At 50.8% G+C, this 18,386-nt stretch overlaps 1 non-coding gene across 1 annotated transcript; it reads left to right on the top strand.

Moving 5' to 3' along the window:
- The first annotated feature begins 3,561 nt into the window (after nucleotides 1-3,561).
- Nucleotides 3,562-3,666, top strand: LOC144111553 (U6 spliceosomal RNA). The gene has a single exon (XR_013310081.1). It is a non-coding gene; the product is annotated as a U6 spliceosomal RNA (small nuclear RNA).
- The last annotated feature ends 14,720 nt before the right edge of the window (nucleotides 3,667-18,386 follow it).

The following is an 18,386-nucleotide window of genomic DNA, read 5'->3' as shown; positions in this document are numbered from 1 at the left end:
TAATGTGGGGGCGAGAACGGAGCCCTGCGGCACTCCTCTATTGGAAGTGAAGTTACCAAAGGGCTTTCCGTGGACACGCACTCTGAAGGTTCGATTTGCTTAAAAGGCGTGAATAGAGACGAGGAACCGGTGAGGGAGACCAAGAGTTTGAAGGGTGGCAAGAATTGCAGAGTGAAGGACGTTATCATATGCCTTTGCTATGTCTGTAGCGATTACGGTTCGTACAAGGTGACTCTGCGGAGAGTGGTCAAGCACGTCAGCATCCAAAGTAGCAAGGCCGTCCTCCGTTCTAATTTGTGGGCGGAAACCAATTTGGGAATCTGGGTAACAATCATGGGATTCCAGCCACCACGACAAGCGTGCGGCTAGAATGTTTTCATAAAGCTTGCAGATGGTAGGCGTAAGGGAAATTGGACGAAGGGCTGAGAGAGAGACTGGAGGCTGACCTGACTTGGGTATTGCAACCACAATAGAATGCTTCCAGTCTCCCGGCATGACGCCAGAAAGCCACACTTCGTTAAAAGTATCAAGTAGGGTTTGCAAAGCCCTCCCTTCCAAGTTACGGAATAAGGAGTTAGGTATGCCGTCGTGCCCGGGAGTAGTAGCAGTTTTTAAACGTTCAATGGAGACCAGCAGCTCTGCCATGGTGAGGTCAGAAGTAATCCCATCGGAGAGCTCTGTAACCGGTAAGTCAGGTGGAGACGTAGCGGTGCAGTCATGGTTTGGAAAAAATTGACGGGCCGCTTGTTGTGCAAATGTGTCCTCATCCACATTTAGCGCGAGGCGAATGCTCTCTGTGTAATCTGCAACCTGAAAAGGGCGCTCCATGGCGTGAAACACTCTCCAAAGATGTCGATTGCCCTGCGTAGAGGACAGGCGGGCACACCATGCAGCCCAGCGTTGCCTGCCTAGTCGCTTTGCATAGCGCCGCGCCCGTGCGGTTGCGCGGTGAAGAGTAGGAAAAGCCGAAGGGTCATCGGGGTGACAAGCAGCGTAAAGATACGCCTGGCGACGAAGAGCCCACAGATTCAAGAGATGAATGTCCGGGTTTGGGTCGTCTTCATTTACAGTAGTGGTAATAGTGTGAGTAGCGAGAACAGCAGAGAGAGTAGACAGTGCTGAAGAGGGGTTGAATGTAGATAAATGATTGTCTGCGCGTACAGAGTCCCATGACGTTACTCGTACAGTGCGGCGTATTTTCCGTAGACGCGTAGGCGTGAGGGAGATAAAAATAGGGCTGTGATCGCTACACCCAGTATCAGAATCAACAGCCCAACGAGGGTTACCGGGGCCTAACCACCAAGTCAAATCAAGTGAATACGGGCCACCTCGTGGGCGGGTAGATGTATTCGGGTGGTTTAAAAGTTGAAAGGAATGATCCGAAAAGCTCTCTTGGATGTGTTCACCCCTTGAAGAATCCGATGGGTAACCCCACGCAGTGTGTGCGCCGTTGAAGTCACCACCAACTAGAATAGGGATACCCGAGTTGTAGAACGTAGAAAACGAACCCATCCCAGATTGGGAGATGCGGAGCCAGGACGACTATAAAAAGAAACTCGGACAAGGGGTGTGCGTGCAGGTTTTACGAGAATTGTGACAACCTCTTGACGTGTGTTGCACCACCGTGAAAGGTCGAGCGGTGTGTGCGGAACTGAACTGTGAAAATAAATTGCAGATTTACCTGGGCTAAGGGAGGAGGCGGTGCAATGGCGATCAGGGATAGAGGGTGAATGGTATGCGCAGAAACCTGAAAGGCGTGGGAGTGCAATATGCTCTTGCAGGAGGAACGCCCATGCCCACAGCTTTTCCGTCGCGAAGGCGGATGTTCATTTCAGAGGCCTTATTGGCAAATCCTCGACAGTTCCATTGCACCACCACCGATGATGCGCTATCCATGACGAGGCCGAAGAGCTTCCACGATGAGGGATGTCACCTGCTTCATCAGAGCTAATATCTTATCCACTGTCGGGGTAGTCACGGCTAACAGGTGGTCGGCACCTGATTGTAGCCCAGTGCTTACCCTAGTTGATTCCTCTGGTGATTTCTCCCGAGTTATTAGAATTCTTCGAGAGGATTGAGAACGACGCTATTCCCGGCGATGGGTGAGTTCGTCTAGTCGGCGGCGAGCCTCTGCGATTGCATTGTCTAAAGCTGTGTCTTCATCTGTGGTATCCACATGTGATGGATGCACTGGACGTTTTGGCGTACAATTTGATCCGGGAAGGTGAGCCGCTTGTGCATATGTACGCTGGTGAGGAGACGTATGGTGAGCAGCGGGCTCAGATAAAGGAAGTTCAGGGAAGTCGTTGTCGTCACATGCGATAGCTGCAAAGCGATTACTTGTAGGAACGTCCATTTTTTTGGAGGCGATTGTGAAACTTCTTCTCTTGCTTCTTCTTTGGACAAGCGGGAGAGCGAATGTCATGGTCCGGCGATTTGCACAGGGCACAAAGAACTGTTGGTTCATTCACGTCAGCCACAGCTGCTGGATTAGGGCAGGTATTTTGCATGTCCTTCTTTGTGGCAGTGATAAAAATACGACGAGGTCGGAAGGGCTGTGGTTTGACGATCGCACCGTAGTAGGTAAGGTACTTCGGGAGAGTCAACTGGCCTTGCAGGATGAGCAGGTATGAGATCCGGCGACCCATATGCCGTGCTTGCAGAACAACGTAGGTTGAGCAGCGAATATTTGTGCGCACCTCCTCGGGAGGGCTCGTGCTGTCGACATGATCAACCATGCAGCGGAGTGTGTCAGGACCAGATGGAAAATATATTTGCTCCGGGACATGCTTGCTGTCATCCAGGGGGATCCGCGTAACTGCGCAAAGTTTCTGGACGCCCATCAGGGATGACAAGTTTACTGTGATGGTGTTCGATGGGCGATGGACGACAAACCCGCAGTAGTTCGAAGAGCCAAAAGCGTGGTTAATTGTGGCTTGAACATTCCGGGCAGGAATGGCAGTAATATCAAAGCGCAATGTAGGCTTGATGGTAACGCGGAACGAGTTCGCAGCAGGCGGAAGAGAGCCTTGACTCACGGGAGGCATCTGTGGAGGAGGCTCAGACGCTGGTGACGGCCCTTGGTGGGAATACTGAACTGGCGCGACGGGCACAATTTCTTGACGGAGTGCCACGGGCACGGAGGCGGCGGAGCAGTCCATGTCACAGGCCGAAGATGTAGCATCGCAAGACGGCGCAGGCTGGAGGCCCAGAGGCGCTGACGATTGCGTGGACGTGGAGGCTGCGTCAGGTGGCAACGCAGCGACCATCCGCGTAGCTGTCGTCGACAACGCAGAATCCATGCAGACGCGTAGCGCGGCCTCGCTCGGCAGCGCCGAGCTAAGCCTAGCTTGCCCCTGAGGGTTCCGGTTGGGTTTTCTCACTTAAGAATGCGCCCACCTTGCCGGGAATTTCTCCGCAGGGGCGTCGTCAGCATTCGGTCTCACGGAGGGCACTGTCCGACCCACGCCACACGCGAGAAGACAGCGAAAAGCGAAAACACAGACCTAGAATCAGACACGTATCCACCCACTAGGTCTTCGTCTTCTTCCTCTTTTCCAAGAAAATATCCAAAGTACATATACTAAAATTGGAACGATACAGAGAAGATTAGCATGGCCCCTGCGCAAGGATGACACGCAAAATCGTGAAGCGTTCCACATTTTTAGAAGCTCAGTCTGGCGATCGCGCAATATTGAAGTTTCCTTCACGAGGCTTCGTTGCCGAGTGCCGCAACTAAATTTTTACCTATACAGGCCTGGTCTGGCGATCTCCCCATTGTGTCCGTATTGTGCGGAGCCGGAAACAATAGAGCACTTTCTTCTTTTTTGCCGTCGCTACTCATCGATTAGGAGGCGACTATTAGAAGTTCCAATACAGAATCTCAGTTTGCGCCTGTCTTCTGAGGTTGTTCTGTCTCTTGGCGCTTCTATGCTTGGACATACCAATTGGAATGTTTGCTCTGCCGTTCAAAATTATTTACTAGAATCAAAACGTCTACCTTCATGAGCTTTCGTCCTGCCCATCCCATTATCAGCTTCTGTATTTCGGTTTTTACAACCTCTTATAGTAATCCCTACCCCTTCTTCGCCTAAATTTTAGTTTGTATGACCCCCCTAACCTCCTGCAACCACCTCGGCTACGAAAACTGTGCGATCCAAATTTTGGTAGGTCATCCCATGCTTGCCACATGCAACTGGTCATTTAAATAGTCACCGCCTGGTTATGGCCAATCCCCCTTGTGGGTATGTGCCATTGTGTGAGGATAACAACAACAACATTCGATTACAATGTTAGAGTGAACTATGAGCGACCTGATGTACAGTTCCCGCTACGTCTCAGCTAAGCTTTTGCGCTTGGTATCCATAATATGATAAGCGACGACTGAATACTTGCTTAATATTTAACCAGACCTCGCCCTTGATGTCACTTTGGTTGTCACTGCACGTGAGAGCGAGAGATCTGCTGTGTGAGATAACATTCCTATAGCAAACCTGTTCCCCTTGTCATACCATCTTTCGATGATATTACATATCGAATACGTACGACGTGTGTCATGATCTGGCAGCAAATTAATTTCATCGGGTTGAAAACTTTTCAGCTTTTCTTGTAAATTAGCACTGCCCTGTTCGCGGGCGGACCTTGCCCACCAAATCAGCTTGTTCCTTCGGCGCCAGTTGTAAGGCACAGACTTTGCATTCTTGCAAAAGTCTGTAGCTTGGACTTCATTAGACCCAAACAGAGTAGGTTAGCTAATATACATACACGATGTACTCTGTGTGCGGTACATAAATGCAATTGTTTTCTCCTCCATGATGCGGTTGTTATGTCCCCGGAATGTCTGAGTGCTCTTCATTTTCCCTAATCCTGCAGCTCTCGTTCTCGATGATAGCCTCTTGGATTTGTTAGAGCCCCCGTAATTTAGATCACACGAGTGCATTTGCAAGGGGTGGTACTTATTACTAGCAGCAAGTAGCAATAAGAAAAATGGATGCTGCCATCACTGACAGCAGACAGACACTAAGGTTATTAACGCTGCCGGTCAAGTAGGCCGCATGTCTAAAAGCTTTTACCGCCTCGGGGACCTAATCAGCCCGTTACACGAGCCGAGCTTGAAAGCACTGTTCCATGCTGCGCAGCGCTATATCCCACCGCTCCTAGGTTGCGATTATAAAGGGGAATGCATGCACGTCGGCTACTGCGTAGGATAAATTATTCCGCTGGCCTCAACTAAGGCACCTCGTTCTTCTTTTCTTCTTTCACTCCCTCCTTTGTCCCTTCCCTTACGGCGCGGCTCAATTGTCCGCCGAGTTGTGAAACAGATACAGCGCCATTTCCGTTCCCCCAACAACCAATTTTCATTCATTATTTCAGTGGACGCCTCAATCGCGCTTTCACGTACATAGATGTGATGAGAAAGAGATGGCAGGGTGGTGGTGCTGGTGGAGAATATTTATGGGCAGATACATTTACAGAAAGTTATGCATGAGCTGATCAAGAGGGGGCCAGCCCTTTTAAGTACTAGGTGGCGGCCCCTAGTTCGGGACCCAAGGGGCGTCAGGCGCCGCCAGGGCTCGACCGACCAAGGCCCGTTGGGCCTGCAGGTCAGAGCAGCCGAGCAGGGTCCCCTACCAGTCCACCCTTGTTGCGTTGGAGTGATGGGGGATAGAAGGATTGGAGCGGCAGGCCCACACCATGCGGTAGAAGCCCAAAGACTTCTTCGCACAGTGCGGACAGCTAACCGAGAAAGAAGGGTAGAAGTATTTGAAAGCTGCCGTGCAAAGAAAGGTATTCGTATACAGGCAGAGCAGAAGCTGCTCCTCTGCCTTTGAGAGATCTTTATACGGGCGGAGACAAAGACCGTGACCAGATTGATAAAGTAAAACAACGTATTTGAACGAGTAAACTGGAGTGAATTCGAGTACCTGATCGTGGAGGTCGGAGGGGACAGCCCAGTAAGAGAGCCCGCGGACGGCGGCGTCAGCTGCCTCATTTACCTGAAGGCCCATGTGAGCAGGAGCCCAAACGATATTCCAGTGATCGGGGTCCCCCGTGTAGACGCTGTTTTGGAGTAGGCGGTAGGCTAGGTACGACACCCAGACCTGCTTGACGTGCCTACAGGCTCTTCGCGAGTAGGAAATAAATGTTTTGGAAGTGGGATGAGATGCGGCCAACGCAATGGCGACCTCCCCCGCTTGTGTTATGTTACGAGCTGAGAAAGTAAGGCCGTTCACTGTTTTGGATTGGCGGACGACTGCGGACGTGTGCCATCACTCATGGGGTGCGGGGGGGTAAGAGGCATCCACATAGAATACGCCGCCTTTCTATCCATATTGGCGGGCCAGGGCTTCCGTCCGTGCCAGGCTCAGGTCATTATAGTCCTCACAGTTCATGTTCGCGGGAAGAGGGCACCCATAGAGGGCACATCTCCACAAGGATGGAATACGTACGTGCTCTTCCATGAGGGCGGTGTGTTAGATATGCATTCGGGCAGGGAGGCGGCGACCCAACGATGCCTTCGAGAGACGTATATTGGTTGGACAAGTGGGCTTACCGGAAATCCCGAAATATCTTCACTCCCTGCGAATGGAGAGCTGGTTGTAGGTGTTCGCGGGGTGGTCCAGAGCCCGCTTAATATTTTTCGGAGGATGACATCGAGTGTAGGTACGGAGTCGAATATAGAATTCGGCTGGTTACAAATGCATGCGCCACCCGCAAAGGGTCCTTGCATCGTAACCACACCCGCTTGTTAGAAACGCTGTGGACCATGCGGACCGCCTAGTCCGCATGGTCCACACCACTGGTAACTTTACGTAGTTTGGCCAATGTTGTTTCTGATCGTCTGTGTTGATGTATAAATAGCACAGTGCCCGATTTCGATATGTTTAGGGATTAGACCTGTTTCAAGAGACAATGCAGTCTTGGTTGGGCATTTAAGGGAGTGGCATATGTGCACAAGTTCTGATTTTTGGGGAGAGCATTCGAGGCCGCAGCGGCATGCATAACGGTCCGATATGGCCGCCGCCTCCTGCACGTTGGCTTCAATGTCTCCGAGGGAGCCCTGCTTGGCCCACAGGTTGATGTCATCGGCACACAGAGAATGCTGCACACTGGCGACGGCGCTCAGCTGGGACGGTAGATATATAATAGCCACATAGAATAACAGGGAAGAGAGCACTGCACCCACGGCCTGTGGTGAACCCCACGGCTCCTAAATGAAAAGTACTATGTTCTTTATCCTGGATTCCAACGTAAGGCTATCTATCGGTCAGAAATTGTCGCATGTATTGAAATTGGTTTTTTGGGGAACGAAATTGGCACAGGATCGGTCTAACATATCGGCGAAGACCTGAACCATGCCATGAGCGAAGAGATGAAGGAGATACTGAAATAAGAACAGAAGAAAGAGGTGCCGTAGTGGAGGGCTCCAGACAAATTTCAGGCCAGATATATTTCAGGCCAACCTCTCTGCCTTTAAAGTCAATAAACTCTCTCTTTCTCGACCACCTGTTGATCCTTAACATCCACTTACATCGCACAGCACTCAGGCGCCTATGCGTTTAGCCTCCACCTAAACGCTGCCGCCGTGGTCGGGTTCGAACCCGGGGAACTGAGGATCAGAAGAGTACCTTGAAGCAAGAAGTGGTTTTAGATTACATTGTTCACAAATACCTATTTCGTGGCGCTTTCTGCCCATTAGTGCAAAATCTCAGCGAGTAGAATAATGTTTTCTGCTAGTTTGGTGCATGGAGAAAAAATTCTTACTTTTTGTAATTTAGCATCCTCTATGTCCCAAACAGGGTGCTTTTTTAAAACTAACGAACAGAGTAAGTGTACCCAAATATGGGTGCAGATTGTGAGATCCATGGGCAATGACTCATATCTGTTAACTAGAAAGGGCACATGCAAGATCATGGTTTGTTTTCAGTAACTGAGCGAAGTATTTATTCTGTAACTGGAAACAGCAGTCTCGGCTGCGAAAAACAGAAAAAAAAATCATTCTTTTGAAATCATTCTACAATATGTTTTATTCTAAAACAGGTTCACAACACCGTCGATACATGCTGAGTACCGAATTCATTTCGTCAGGTCTGGATCACATAAACAAGCTCAAAGATACATAGCGTAAAACAGATGTATTTTTTAAAGCAAGATTTATTTGCCCCAGTGCATCATTGATGGGCGAAGGTTTATGAAAGGTGTAGTAATGATTATATTAATGGAAAAAAGGCTAGCTGATTTGATGAAGTCCAGTAGAGAGCGATGATATGGTCCTTGCGCCCAGGCAATATATGAAGTAGGGTTGCTTGGTGAAAGACCGGCTACCTACAGGTGCCGGATCATTGTAGGCTTGTGAGCTGGGTTGTGTCACAGTAAGTGATGAATGTCGACTTCAATCGCCTCGTGTTTACATATCGAACACCCAGGCATGGAAAGAAATCTAGGTACTGAGGCCACTTCCGAATGACGCCAGGTGTGAGGGCAAACCCTACCGGGATCCTCCTAACGGCAACAGATCTGTTGGAAAATTTCTCCCAATTATCAGGGAATGGAATTGCCTAGATTGTGGTGTTGCATTTGTAACGATTCATTTGTTAACTAAGGCGAAATGATATTCTTGTCATTCTCTGATTGTTCTGAACACCACCTGCGCTTTGCTTTTGCTTTGGATTACCTCTATCCCCCCCCCCCCCGTCCCTCTAGATTAAAGCGGTACTGGCGTCTTCGGCAGCGCTGAATGGTGGGCCCGTGGGTTTGACGTGTATTATTTTTGTATGACGTATATTACTTTCGGTATGACTCTTGTGAAGTTTAATAAACGTTTTTATATCGAAGAGAATAGGATTTGTATAGGAGCTAGTGCAGCGCCGGTGCTTTGTAATATTTTCCTCGCTAAGTTTCACCGCTCGCTTTTAAGAGTTTTAAACAACGCTTGTGTTGTGCGAAATGTAAGATATAGGGATGATGTTTAGTGCTTTTCGACGGCTGACCTAACGACTCCTACCGACTGGTAGTAGAACACATCATGAGTGCCTTGAGGCAGTGTTCACTCCATTTAAAATTTACTCGTGAACTAGCCACCCAAAACGCCATTCGTTTTTTGACTTGCTACTAACCTTCTCAGGAGAAAGCCATGTGTATGCATCTAGAACTGAAACAGGACTCTTGCCGTACGACTCTAACCTCTCTAAGTTACAAGCGAGGTATTGGTAAGGCTTTTTTCAAACGCTGTAAAAAGACGTTGCTGCCACAGTCTCAGCTAGTGTCACGAGTCATGACGCAGGCCAATTGCCTTTCTGATGCGGGCTTCCCAACAGAAATGGTAGGAGGAGTGGCCGAGTCTGTGTTGAAGGAATTGAATGGCAGGGCCAATAAAGGTAAGAATGCTACTGCGGAAGGAAGGAAGAGTGTTCAGGTGGTGCTGTATCTGCTCAAAGTGGCGCACAATGTAACAAAAAGTCGCCGAGCTCAAAGGCGTTAACGCGGTTTTTGTAGCGAAGGCTGCACTGGCCACGAACTCGCAGGTTCGCCGTCCCACCGTGGTCGCACTGCACCACGTGACCAACCACGTGACTGGTCACGCAGCCAACCGCGTGAAGAACCGCGTGACCAGCAACGGCGCTCGCAACTGCTTCGCAGTAAGTGACTGATCAGGTGACCAACCCCGTGGTCAGTGGCGGGAGCCACTGAAATCCACGCACACTTACTGAGAAAAAGAAACCCTGTGTCGGTGCTGAGAATCGAACCAGGGCTTTTGGCGTTTGAGGCGAAGACGCTTACACTCTGCCATGACGGCTCTTTTTTTTCTTCATTGCATAGAAATAGTGCCGAAAAGAAAAGTATAAGAATACTTACACCACAAAACACCAGGCCACGGGTGTGAATGCACGGTTTTCATATATATAGTAACTCTTCCGACCCAGGTGTCGCCACGCTTTCGCTACGTATGTCCTGGCCTAACACTGCTAGGTCATAAACAGTTTTTTCTGCCTTTGTTCAGCTTTGAGGTCTCTGCGCATGAATATATCCTAATGATAATAAGAATCACTGCAACACCAAGCATAGAACAATGTTTGCCAGGTCCACACAAAAGTCATATGCAAGGTCCCGGTGACGTGTGGAAAGTGTTATATAGGACAAACTGGTGATTGTAGTAATGAAAGGCTGCGCAAGTACCGAACAAAAATTGGTAGCAGTGAAGACGGCAATCTTGCTATGCATTGTAGCAGATGTCCAAGGAAGTGTTCTTCTCGTTTAAATCATGTAACCACATTGGGCAAAGCAAAAACAAGAAAGGCACGTGAAATTTTTCAGGCCTATCTGATAGATAAACATGGTGATTCTTGCGTTAGTTCCCCGTCGATTGGGCTGAAAACGAAAGAGATTGACTTCTTGAGTAATTAAACGTAGGATGTTTACTCTGATTTGGCGCATGCGTGACGGTTACTCTACAGAATGTGCACAATAAAGATGTCACTTGTTAGTCCAGCCTTGTCCTGTGTAGGTTCTCCTATTGTCCCTCTGCTTTTTTCGGGAGGTAAAAAATATTCTATTCGCTGTTTCCGCTTCCCCACACCGACCTCGACCGAGCGCAAGCCACCCTGCTGCGCAGATTGCAGACGCACTCAATTCCTAGTCACTCCAGGCTGTCACTAATCACCAATGGGGAATACGACCCCACATGCCAAAATTGAAACCACGGAGAACTAGCAACTGAGTAGGCGCACATCCTCTGGAGATGCGAAAATAACCGGCCACTGAGGGCCCTCCTGCCAGCTCCCTCTGCAGAAACCTGGGGCCAACTCCTCACCCAGCCAGACGAGATCACTCAACCTGCACACATTCCGTGGGCCCAGGACACCCCCCCCCCACCACCTGGGGGCCACACAGGATCCGCCTGCCATAATTCCTGGTACCTGTGGCAATTAAACTTTACTCTTTCCACTTCTCGCCATCTCCATGGCTCTCCGATTTTTTCTGCCGCGATGCCAACGACAAGCTTTGAAGTAATGGGACATATAATGTTTTCGCCTTGAAATAAAGTGCATGAATACAAGCACATGGCTGTATTAGTGCTCATAAACGTGCTTTCTAGCCACGACATGCACCACTTCTCTTCGAGGTGGTGGTGGTGGTAGTGGTTTTTTATAAAAATAAACGTAAAAAGGAAGGAAAAGATTTTTGGTAGGCCCGGCATCTGCCATCGATACTGATGCAGCTGAGCTGTTCGCTCGTTTCTTGTCACTCCATCATGGACAACTTCAGAGTCCTGTCGACATAGTAGGGGAAATTATCTTGTACGACCCGAAGTTGCGGCGAAAACGTTTTCACTCACTCCACGGTGGCGAATGGGTATCCAAACATAGACTCGGTGTGGCTGGCTTGTATTCTGCGTGGCATAGATGTCGTCATCGGTGACGTCCTGCAATACTGCGTTGAGCGTTGTCATGGCTTCCTTGCTATGTACGAGGTGAAAGGGTTTCAAGGGCTTTCCCCCTTAACGGCTATTTATAGGTATAATCAACAGACAGCAAGACCACTTCCGATGGTCTGTGTTCGGTGTCAGCGTAGATGGAGTGTATGTACTTACATGCACTTCATTTCCAATCCAATTTACCACCTTCACGGTGCCATTTCAATGCCTACGGCAAGTGAGAGGTACAGTGCGATGTCAGTGCTCGTCAAAGATCCCCAGATGGTCAAAATTAGTCCAGAGCCCTCCACTAATGCACCTCTTTTTTCCCCTTTTCTTTCACTCCCTCCTTTAACCCTTCCCTTACGGCGCTGTTCAGGCCACCACCGATGTGTGAGACAGATACTGTGCAATTTCCTTTCCCCAAAAACCAAGTTTCATTTTCCAATACATTCGGCAATTTTTGACCGAGAGACAATGTTACATTCTAATCCATGGTAACGAATATCGTCCTTTTCTTTTAGGAGCCAGGGGTACGGCACAGGGCAGGGGGCTCTCTCCCCTGTTATTCAATCTGGCTACGGTGCACCTACCGGCCCAGCTGAGCGCAGTCGCCAGTGTGCAGCATGCTCTGTATGCCGATGATATCTCCCTGTGGGCCACGCAGGGCTCCCTCGGAGACTTTGAAGCCAACCTGCAGGAGGCGGCGGCCATAGAGGACCGTTGTGCTGGCCGCCGCGGCCTGCAATGCTCTCCCTAAATGTCTGAATTTGTGCACATACGCCCCTCACCAAAGTATTCATCCAAAATAGCTTTGTCTTTTGAGACATGTCCGAACCCTGAAAATACCGAAGTCGGGGTACTGAGCTCATTATACATCAACACAGACAATCAGAAACGACATTGGCCAAACTTAATAATGTGGAGGACCAGGCAGGATGCACTGTCCGCCGGATTTCTAACACGCGCGGAGGTGCTGCAAAACAACCATCCAAGGTGTCGCCACCACACGGCGGACTGGCGAAACAGTCGACAGAAACGCGCGGTGATACCAGGGCCTGGGTCAACGCAGTCAAAAATTGCCACCAGGTGAGCGGTTCGGGTGGGGCTGCTTCTCTCTCCCCCCTTTCCACTCCCTTTCCAAGGGCGCATAGCGCCGAGCAAGATGAAATAGCAGCACTCAGGGCCCAAAATGAGATGCTGGTAAAGAAAATTACCGAATTGGAATCTAAAATCAACCAGTCTTCTTCTCCCCCTCGCCTCCCGCGGCTGAGGTAATGGAGAGTGAGCTCGTGGTACCGAAGGCGGTAACAAGTTTGGAGGCCGCTTTCGAGGCCCGCCTCGGGGCCACAGAGGCCCGATTCGCCGCTATAGAAAATCAAATTCCAATGATGGTAAACGCCATCTCCAAATTGCAAGAGACAATCCCCGCGATGATTGCCCAACAAATTGCGAATTCCTTGCGCTCCTCGCGCAGGCCCGGTGATCTCTTACCCGGCCGCCCTCACAAAACTTCTAGACGCACCCCCGAGGTAGCCGACGACGACAGCTGCTCACTCTCTGGTATGGAGGATACCCCCCTTCCTGCGAGTGTTGGCTCCGGAGCAGTGTCAGTGCAACCCCTCCTCAATCTAAATGACCATGGCGAGCAGCCCTAAGATCAGGCGCTCCCCAAGAACCAATTCGGCCACCCCCGTCCAAATTGTCCAGTGGAACTGTAGGGGCTTCCGTTCTCACGCAAAGAGGGCGGATCTCCGACTTTACCTTTCAACTTTCGATTCTCTTCCCGCGGTGGTTGCCCTCCAGGAGCCAGGGAGTGGCGTCACCCTCACAAATTACATCTCCTTTCAGCAGGACCCCTCTTCCTGCGTCTGCGTGCATAAAAATTATACGGCTAATGTAGTTGACTTGGAACTTTACACAGAATATTCCTATGCGATGGTGACACATCTTCCGCTCAAGAAACAAGATGCACCACTCCACGTACACAACATATACTGTTCCCCCAAACTCAAAAATGTAACGTTCGCAGCACTCTTTAGCCGCGCTCTAAAGGCTGCGGGCAGGGACCCCCTGGTGATTGTGGGCGATTTCAACGCCCACAGTACACTATGGGGATACGTGCGTGAAGAGAAGCGGGGACGCAAGCTAGCGGAACTCGCGTCCACGCTGGGCCTGACTCTTCACACTGACCCTGCATATCCAACGGCGGCTGGGTAATTCCGTGACCCGGGATACATGTCCGGATCTCACTTTTACCAAAAACATTGTACACGCAGAATGGATCAACACCGAGGAAACCCTCGGTAGTGACCACTGCCTTATCAATACCACCGTAAGGACTAAACCATTAGCAAGACCCCACGCACAAGCTCGGCTTCCAGACTGGAATAAGTTCCGGCAAAACTACATCAATTCGGCGTCTATCCACGAACAAGGCTACCACGCGTGGGCACAAGGTTTGGTTACACACCTTCGTTCGGTGGAAACACAAATTCAGCTCTCGGAGGCCACTCCGGAGGTGGACAACCATCTTCTGCACCTCTGGGAGGCACGGCACAGCCTCGTCCGCAGATGGCGCCACCAAAAACGTAACAGAAAGCTCAAAATTCCTATCGCCGAGCTCACCCAGCGAGCGGCAGAGTACGCGGCCCAACTCGCCGACTCGAACTGGGTAGACCACTGCTACACGGCGGCCAGACAAATGTCGAGCCGGAGCACGTGGCGCCTTTTCCGCGCCCTAATTGACCCGACTCAAACCCGCGCCGAGACATAAAAACATCTCCAACGAGCTATTCATAGCTTCGATGGAAATACATCAAAATTAGCGTGCAAACTGCGCGACCAGTATCTTTGCACTAAGCAGGACCCCGGAGGACCCGCGTTCTCGTATGCAGGTTCAGAGAACGCGAATCTGAATCAACCGTTCCAGTTGCATGACCTCAAGGCGGCCCTAGCTAAAATGAAACGAGGAACGGCACCGGGCAGGGACAAGATAACTGTGAAAATGCTTGCTAATCTTTCCGATCCCGCCTACGAAACCCTCCTCGCTTTCATCAACTCGATCTGGCTTGGCGAGGCACCTCTACCAATTGAATGGAAGACCGCCCTGGTAACTTTCATTCCGAAAGCCGGCAAAGCCATAAACACAGACAACCTCCGCCCCATCTCCCTCACGTCTTCCGCGGGAAAGCTGATGGAGACCATGGTGCGGGATAGGCTGTCTGGGTTTCTGGAAAATGAACATGCATTCGCAGACACCATGTTCGGTTTCCGCCCGCAGAGGTCCGCTCAAGATGTTCTGCTTCAACTCGACCGAGAAATTCTCAACCCTGTCGAATATCCCTTCAACGATAAGGCAGTACTCGCCCTTGACTTGAAGGGGGCTTTCGACAATGTTACACACGAAATCATCCTGCAACATCTCTCCCAAACGAACTGTGGACATAACACGTTTCAGTACATCAAGCAATTTCACTCGGATCGACGAAGTTTCATCCGAATACAAGACGAAGAACACGGCCCATATACACTGGGAACGAGAGGAACCCCACAGGGTGCGGTCCTCTCGCCATTACTTTTCAATCTGGCCATAATGAAACTCCTGGCTCAGCTGGCGAAGGTCGAAGGCATCCAGCACGCGCTGTACGCTGACGACATAACCATCTGAGCCAAACACGGATCGGTTGGAGACATTGAGGCCAACCTGCAGCAAGCGGCGGAGATCGTGGACGCTTACGCCCGCCGCTGCGGCCTTCAGTGCTCACCGTCCAAATCCGAATTTGTGCACATTCGCCCGTCGCTTCAGTGCGCCACCAAAATGGAACTATCTCTGGCCAGCGGCCCGATACCCGAACACGATAAGATTAGAGTACTTGGTCTCCTTATCCACAAACATCGACGGGCTGATACCACACTAGCAAAACTGCGCATGGTGGGGGACCAGGTGGGCCGGATGGTCCGCCGGGTTTCCAACAAGCGCGGGGGGTTACGGTGCAGAGACGCTTTGCGGCTGGCGCATGCATTCGTGACCAGTCGAGTCCTCTACTCGACTCCTTACCTCCACCTGCGCAAGTTTGATGAGAACGCCCTCGAAGTGATTCTCAGAAAGATGTACAAGCGTGCCCTCGATCTCCTGATCACCACATCCAACCAGCGTCTCATGGGCCTGGGGATGGTTAACACATTCGCGGAGCTCCGGGAGGCGCACTTGACAAATCAATACACGAGGCTTTCAAAAACGCCGTCGGGTCGCCGCCTATTAGCCCGACTACACATCCACCACCAAACACTTACGGAAGAGCGCGTACGCATTCCTGAAATCTGGAGATACGCCCTGCACGTCCGCCCTCTTCCGGCCAACATGACACGTGACGACCACAGTGGCAGGCGCCTTGCGCGGGCGGAGGCTCTGGCCCGTCACTATGGGAACAAACATGGCATCTTCTACGTGGACGCCTCAGGCCCTCACCATGGGGGGTGGTACACGGCCGCAGTCGTCCACCAAAAAATCGTGGTGAATGGCCTAACGTTCCGAGCTCAAGACATAACACATGCGGAAGAAGTTGCCATCGCGTTAGCCGCCGCAGACCAGGAGTCGCGAGTGATCGTCACCGACTCGAGAGGGGCCTGCATAAATATTAAACAGGGGTACATTCCTCTCTTTGCGCATCGCATCCTTCAAAACAGTAACTACCTCGGGGCCCCCGCGTCTCGAACGATTGTAGGGGCTCCAGCTCATATGGGCCTCGAAGGCAATGAAACGACAGACGCCGCCGCCCGCGCGCTCACTCTCCGGGCAACGCCTTCAGACCCTTTGGATACGGATCCCGAACCCAATCCGGCCCTCACTTTTCGAGAAATTACTGAATTATTCCAATTCGGCCCTGCAATTTATCACAAGCCTTGTAAGGGCCTCACAAAGGTGGAGGAACGCACACTCCTCCGCCTTTACACCAAAACGCTGCTGTGCCCGGCAGTTTTAAAACACTTTGATCCTGCCTGTACAGGAGAATGCCCACACTGTGCGGAGAAGTCTTCGGACATCTTTCACATGGTGTGGGCATGCCAGTCAACCCCGAACCTCGCCCCCAAACCCAACCCCACCCGGGAGGACTGGGAGGCAGCCCTGCTCGGCTGCTCGGACCTAGCAAGCCAGAAGGCCCTGGTCCACCGCGCCCGAGTCGCGGCGGTAGCCAATGGGCTCCTGTAATGAGGAGCCCACCTAGAGATTGCGAGAGGTTGCTCCGGCTACCTCAAGCTTCCTCCCTGAAATAGTTTTTCACACACACACACACACACACACACACACACACACACACACACACACACACACACACACACACACACACACACACACACACACACACACACACACACACACACACACACACACACACACACACACACACACACACACACACACACACGCACGCACGCACGCACGCACGCACGCACGCACGCACGCACACACACACACACACACACACACACACACACACACACACACGCACGCACGCACGCACGCACGCACGCACGCACGCACACACACACACACACACACACGCACACACACACACACGGGGGGGGGTTGCGATGCAAGGACGCCTTGCGACTGGGGCATGCATTTGTAACCAGTCGAATGCTATATTCGACTCCGCACCTCCACTCGAAGTCATCCTCCACAATTATTAGGCGGGCTCTGGAAATCCCCGCGAACACCTCCAATCAGCGCCTCCTTGGGATTGGCATGAACACATTTCCAGAGCTCCGGGAAGCCCAGCCAATATACACGTCTCTCGAAGACATCGTCGGGTCGCCATCTCCTTGCGACACTACACATCAAACACAACACTCTCATGGAAGAGCGCTTACGTATTCCATCCCAGTGCAGATGCGCCCTCCCCGTGTGCCCTCTTCCCGCGAACATGAACTGTGAGGACAATAATTGCCGGCGCCTGGCACGGGCGGAAACCCGAGCCCGCTGCTATGGATTGAAACCCAGCGTATTCTATATGGATGCCTGGAGAGCGGGCGGCGCCCATGCGAAAACGAGTCGTCGTCTGAAGAACACATTCGTAATCTTGCTTGAATATAGCCAACCTTTTTTTTAGCATTACTCTGTTTTGTCCCTGTGTGATTAATCCGTGTGATACTCCAAGTCGAAAACAACTACAAGGCAATTTGTACGCAAAGGAAAAATTTTTGCAGCCTTCCTCGCCCTCTATCATTCCCTCGTGCTTCGGCCTTTGCTTCTTTAATACAGAATCAAAACGCTGTTTTCTCCCTTTTTCGCAGCCTTGGACGCTTGTTCGCTTCGGCAACGCTCGGCCAGAAGCCTGCATTTTTGCGTCATGCGATAAAGCCGCATGCGCAGACACCTACATCAGGCATACCGCCCTGTCACAGGCAGCAGTCTCGCTGCAGCCGACCTTCATCCATCGCATGCTTTAGGGCAGCACAGTAACTGAGCGCAAGCGCCCTGTCACGTATTATTTTTTAATTTGGCAGGCTTTATTTGGAACGCAGAAAAAAGGACCATGTGAAACATATCGTGTAGGAAACGATTTTTATTAGAGGTTTCTGAAGGTTTTCTGCAACTTTGCATATCACACTTGGGGTCTGAAGCGAATGCTTTAAGAATAGCCTGAGTAACTATAGGCTAGTGCCAACATTATGCACTCGGTTCTATTTGCGTCCGAGGTTCATTTCATTTTTAAAACCTTGGTTCAAGTTATGTGGGCCAACCTTTATATTCGATGTTGCCGAAACGGGGCGATTTATAATTCGACATTTTTTTCGATGCACGGCTACTGTGAATGTATTCCGTACAGTTATCGCAGAATTACGCTAATGTCCCTTTGGTTAAATTCATGGTTGCGTCCAACCAATCGCTAATATATTCCAAAATTATTTCGTTACTTCGCAGCTCACATAAGCAGATGACTAAACTCGTCGTTCGCCGGAGACGGAT

This window comes from Amblyomma americanum, chromosome 11 (genome assembly GCF_052857255.1).
Source record: "Amblyomma americanum isolate KBUSLIRL-KWMA chromosome 11, ASM5285725v1, whole genome shotgun sequence".
Lineage (NCBI taxonomy): Eukaryota > Metazoa > Arthropoda > Arachnida > Ixodida > Ixodidae > Amblyomma > Amblyomma americanum.
This window is presented reverse-complemented; position numbering and strand designations above follow the sequence as displayed.